This window comes from Atta colombica, unplaced genomic scaffold (genome assembly GCF_001594045.1).
Source record: "Atta colombica isolate Treedump-2 unplaced genomic scaffold, Acol1.0 scaffold207, whole genome shotgun sequence".
NCBI lineage: Eukaryota > Metazoa > Arthropoda > Insecta > Hymenoptera > Formicidae > Atta > Atta colombica.
Genome location: NW_017259302.1, coordinates 927,025 through 933,629, shown reverse-complemented (window position 1 = coordinate 933,629; position 6,605 = coordinate 927,025).

Sequence of the window (6,605 nt, the reverse complement as noted above, 5' to 3'; positions counted from 1 at the left end):
TATAAAATACTTATATATATATATATTTAAAACTATTCAATATATTCAATATATCTACAAACATCTTCTTACAAACATCTTCTTGTTCGCTATAAAATTACGACAAAAATTTACGAATAATCTACTACGTCTTATGCATATAACTTCAGCTATAAGTCTTCTTATAAGTCTTATGAGAACAAGTTACGAGGAGGCTGCTTTTTTAGAATTAATCTATAAGTATTATGTTGAAAACAATGTATAATGTTTCAGCGTTTGAAAGAATTCTATCTTGAATTGTTTAATAAACAGCGATTTTTCTCTTTCTCTCTCTCTCTCTCTCTCTCTCTCTCTCTCTCTCTCCTACTTTTCAAATTACGTTTATTTTTGCGTATTTTTGTATGCTGTCTTACAGCCTTGGTCAGAAATATTAAGCATCTTATTAAACATTATTTAAAATTTTAATTAAAAAATAGATTTATTTGTAAATTATCCTTTGTTCCAAAAATCCTTTAAAATTATATGTGTAATTCTGGTAATCAATAGATAACGATGTAGATAAAAGAATTCCAGATAAATGAAAAAAATATGAGTAATATTTTTGACCAAGGCTGTATCCGAATTCCCTTTTAATGCTCACTATTTTTTGCTTCATAATTATAATTGTAAGATATTCTTAGCGAAGAATCCTGTTATCCCAGGGCGCGTAATAAATAACGATTTTTATCTCTGTCTCTATCTATAATTTACTTTCTCAACTTCATGTTTTTTCCGTTAATATAAAAAAACTAAAAATATCAAATAGATGCAGTCTCTTTCTGCATTTTGAATGTTATATACTTCTGCTTTCGCGGAAGACCGATTAAAGTTCACATTAGACATATTTAGATAAAATATTAATGTTGAGCTGTGCTCAAAGATGGGACTTTGGGTCATTTTTCAAAGACGCGACCGTGTCTTTTCAATTTTCTCATAGATGTGCGGCGTGATCGCGGTAAAAAAAAAAAAGAAACGAGCTCGAGGACTATGGTCTGGCACGAGCTGATAGCCGCGTCGCGAGAGTGGTAAGAGGAGCGAGAGAAAGAGCGGTAGCTCGACGAGGGGGTGGCGGGGCATGGAGACCAGGGGAGGCAGGGCGGCGGAGGGAGATCCGCGGATACGTTCAGGCCGATACATGGAGTACGGCGCGTAGCGTCTGATTCAGTCTACATTCGACCGTCACGCGTGTCGTGTGTCGCGGAGTCGTGTGATCGGGAATCGAGTCGGGTCGGATTATAAGTTGAGTTGAGTCACCCGACGTCATCGAAACGAGAACGTGAGGAACGATCGGGATTGCGGGGGACGGTGGTGTATACATAATAATAACAATACGACCGGCCGACGCGAATCGCGCTGTCTTATCGGACTTGACGAAACGAAAAAAAGAAAAAAAAAAGAAAAAACCGAGAGGATGTGAGAAGTTTGTCGCAAATTGGACAAGAATATATGATCTTTTTTCCTCGTTGAATTAGAGGTGTGTAGGCGGGACGAATCGTCGCGGAGTAAAATGAAAAATCGTAACCCGTATCGTAAGTAAGAACAGAGGGTCGAACACGGATAATTTATATCGCGAGAAAAGAAATAAAAAAAAAAAGTGGTGCCCGCGCGCGGGGAAGTATACAACGAGAGCGACGTGAAGTGAGCGACGAGAAAAGAGAAGTCGAGTTAGTCGAGCCATATATCGAATCGCACGAAACCGGGAAAGTAGTAAAAACACTGACGACGCGCTTAAGGGTAGCAGAATAAATAGTACGCGAGGCGAATAGTTTGGACGGATCGAACTGCGGTTTCACGCGGAATGCGTGCAGAGGGATAGAAGACGTTTTTCGTTGAATTCATTCATGACGAGCGGGCGGCAGACAATTCCGCCGGCGAGAGGAGTTTGTATAATATGCCATTAACCGGCGCGCGGCGCGCGGTGATGTTTATGCTCGAGGTGGTGCGCGGAGTGCAAGAAGCTGGTAGCGGACTGGACGCGGGCAACTCGCGGCGGCAACTTCACGCGGCTCTTGCGACAGGTGCGGGTTATTACAGCGCCGTCGGCACCTCTGCCTCGCGCGGCGATAATAACACGCGTGATTGTCGTTATCCCGGTTGTCGAGAGCGCGCCGTCGCTGTCGTCGCCGCCGTCGACATCGCCGTCGCCTCGAAACGTCTCCCCTGTATCGTCGTCTAAACGGACGTATTTCACGAGACGAGTGTTTCGTGCTGCTGCATCGAGACTCCACCGCTTGCGGACACTCGCACGTTGCGTGGATCGAAAGCGGAGAACTGTGGACGAGAAGAAGGAGGAGGAGAAAAACGAAGAAAGAATGTAAGAATTTTCTCTCTCTTCATTTCTTTTTTTCTTTTTTTTTTAATCGACCCCGGCAGTGCGCCGAGAAAGCGCCTCACCGGTTGTTTTCGTTCGGTACATTTCGCTCGTCTCGTTCCCGTGCATTCGAGAACAAGAGGAAGAGACTCGCTGCCGCGCGAAGCGAAACGAGCGGAGAGAGCGCGCGGACTTTCGGAGCGGTTACGACGGAACGAAGAGACGGACAGGTCTGCTCTCATTTCTCTCGACGGGAAAAATTGCATCGGAAAATCGAATCGACACGCGGGCGGGCGCGCACCTCTGGTGTGTGTGTGTGTGTGTGTGTGTGTGCGTGTGCGTGCGCGCGCGCGCGCGACGAGAGCTCGTGTCGGTGAGAGCGGGTCAGTGAACGATTGCGCGCCGCCGCCGTCGTCGCGAGAGCAACGAGGAAAGATGGTCTCTCTTTCGCTCTCCCTCTTTCTCTCTTTCTCTCTCACTTTACTTCGATGTACGTATATGCACGTGCGAAAGCGAGGAGAAACGTGAAATGCGCGCGTGCGCCGGTCCGTACATACTCGACGCTCTACACACGTACGTGTGTCGCGTATACCTACTTGCGCTCGCGCGCGCATATAGAGCCCTGCAGGTGCGCGAGTATGCGCGCACACAGTACCACGCGCGCGCGATAGAGACGACAGCGCGTATAGCCGAGAAGCAAGGGGGGAGAGGTTGAAGGAGGAAAAGGAGAAAAGAGGTAAAGGTAGAAGAAGAAGAAGAAGAAGCCAGTGACACCGGGAGGGTCGGTTGTTCCTGGTGTATAAAGCGGCCACCGGGATACACCGGTATATAGGTGTGCGTATATATCGTACGCATATATACTTAGGTGCGCGCGAGAAGGACCGCCGCGTGTCGGGAGATCCACGGATATAAGATACGGTGCGCGCGTGGTTCTCTCCCTTTCGTTTTCTTTCTCTCTTTCTCTCTCTCTCCCTCTCTTTCTTTCTCCCTCATTCTCCCTCGCACTCTCTCGCGTCGAACAGGAGAAAGAAAAAAGGGGAAAACAAAAGTTCGGGCGAAAAGAAATGCGGGTTCGTTGACTGCGCGCCGCCGTCGCCGCCGCCGCCGTTGCCGCGCGCGCGATGGCCGCATGCTTGTATTGCTCATGCCCGGTGCTGCTGGTGCATAGTGTACGCGTGAGAGGAACGACAACGACGACGTTTGGGTCGTCACCGTCGGCGACGACGACAGGGACGACCTCGACGACCTCGACGACAGAGGTAGTGGTGCTGCTGCCGGCTGCTGCGCGCCGCGGCCGGCCGCTCGACGAGAAACAGTCAAGTCTACGCACGCTCCGCTCCGGATTCGACGTCCCGCATTCACCACCGGTATCGGCGGGCGGCGACTGCGGGGCCAACGGCCGCCGGTAAATCCGTCGACGAGATCGACGAGATTCACGAGATACGTGTGCCTCTGTGAATTTCGCACCCGTTGAATTTCGTAATTATTCGCACGACCTCGGATGTCGGACCAGTGAAGAAGTGACGTTGCACAGAAAGAGAAGAAAAGAATCGGGTCAGTCATCTTTTCCGCATCGAACGTCGGATGTTCGTCCAGCGATATCGGACTGACTGGATCAGCCGGTTGATCTGAACTCCAAGATGAAGAGAGCCCTTTCGAGAGTACAATTATTGTAAGAAATAGAGATAGTAACGTTTAAATTTATATATTTATTTTAATTATTTTATGCAAATATATAGATATTTGTAGCAAAATTTATTTAAAAAAATTGCGAATAACAATTGCTGAGTGTTCATTTGCCTGTTAAGAAGATCCATGACACTTTATATTAAATATGTTAGGCTTATGTAGTTATTTTAAAATTTGCACTAATGAAGGATGAATTGGGAATCATTTTATTAATCATCCATGTAATTCTTATTATTTCTTTGTCATTTTGGAAAGAAACTGACAAAGATTACACTTGAAAAATGTGACTTTCAAATAAAATAATTGCGAAATTCGTAGAATGAAGCCGAAAATAAATTTTTACTTTAATTCGTTATAGTAAAAGTATAATTTTACTTATTACGTACAAGCCACAACATTTTTGTCCAAAAATTAAGTATACAATATTATAAATTTTTTTATAATTATGGTATTATATCAAGCTAGAAGTGATCAGTATTTTTTGTGTAGTTCTAATTATTAAGCTGTTTACTGTTTAAATTGATTAGAAAAAAATATCTGTGTATGTTTAAATATATATACGCGTGCATGCGTGCGTGCGTGCGGCGTTCGTGCGTGCGTGTGAGAAAGAGAAAGAGAAAGACTGTTTTTGCGAACAAATAGCAATTCATTAAAAAAAAAAAGTACGTTTATGTAGAAATATATGTCATTGGATAAACTAAAATAGTGTACATATAAAGTCATGTCTAAGTGATAAATATGTAACATTTTATATCTCAGAAATTTTACAATTTTTATGTGATATTTTCACTCCGATTGCTCGTAAGAGCTTCTCTCAGTTTTGTAACGAGAATTTATTGTATGTACCTGACAGACACGTTGCAGGTTAGGGAAATAAATGTCCTCGTTGCCTATGTCAAACGAGTTACACTTACCAATGTTGCAACCTGCAACTTGTACCATGCATTAATACTCCTAGAATTATCATTTCCTCGCGGTGTAACATAAAATTACGCGACATTCAATGAGACGATCAAGGTTGCACTCGCTGTTTTCACGGTACATCGACTTTCGTCATTGTGAAATCATCGAAATTAAGCAATGCTAATCGCGAAATTGATTAATTTTCTGGAATTGACGTCGAAATCTTTAATACAGCTATTAACATTGTCTGTACAACCCGTTTAATTTATGTTAATTAAAAAGGCAGTAATTATGTTAATTAAAAAGGCATTAATTAACTTCGGAGCCAAAAATGACTTATATGAACAATAATAATCAAGTCTACCTTAACAAGAATAATCTAAATTTGTAGATATAAAGGGAATTTATATAATTGAATGAATCCAATAGGTCTATTGTCACTTCTGGAGAATTAAACGCAAATTGCGTGTCTAGCGTTTTTTGCATCGAAGAATAGTCTCTTGACAACTTCGAATTTGCACTTTCGATTATTTTGCTAATGTCGCGAGTAACGTGACGTGATCTTTTGTCATTCAGTTGCCGACTGGCACATACAATTTCGTAATTTATTTGTCCGCACGCGACGAACTACCCTAAACCGAGCGAGGCTTTCGCATAAATCATTGCGTCCATAATGTAAGTGTAATTTCGCAAAACAACCGTGGCAGCCCTGAACCTTGATCTTATCATCGTGCGTTTCATCGCATCCGTTAATGATCGTTGTCGGCAAGTTTCAAGTTACGAGAGAACAATTAGACGTGCCGACTTTAGTCGAAAGGAACAAATTGACTTTGGAACGATTCCAATAGCGCAAGTCGTACATTCTAATCGAGAGGATTGGGACGAGTTTATACGCGATTTTTCTCACGTCTTCAAGTCCAAGGAAATTGTATAATAGCATTTAAAATTTATGATCTCATGACGATTTCTCAAATTCTTCCCGATGAAATATTGAGGATATCACTGAAATAAAACACAGCTGTTCGCCAGGATCATCATAAATAACACTCTACATTCCATTACATTATTGTGAAAGAATATCATTAATTGGATCAATCACAGATACCGAGAGAAACCTTATTTTATATAACTTATAAATAAGGGAAACAACACTAATATTTATGTTAAAATTGTATAATTTTATTGATTACATTACGTTTGCGTGATGTAATCACAGTTGTTGGTATAATATTTAATCAAATGTTCTGTACAAGAGATAATTGTTCGATAAGCCCGTAGAGTGACTTTATCGTGTTAAGCGCATATGTATCACGCTATACATTATAGTTATATGTACATATATTACGTTAAAACTTTGAATTGTAAGATTTATTACGAATGTTATAATATTTCATTCTACATAAGTATAACAGATCATTGTTGTAAAAAATTGATGTTAAAATCAAATTTTCAATTCACTGCAATTCAATAACTGCACCTTATCTATATTTTGTGCATTATATACGTATATACGAGAATAGCATCTAAATATTAGAGTATCATAATTGGGTTATTGAAGAATATTGCGTTATTGATATTTATTATAATGGATTTTTACGATATTATTTTTACAGTTTTTTTCTTTCTCTCATAAATATACTGTATTTTATATTAATTTTTTTTTAATAGAAATAATATTTTCATT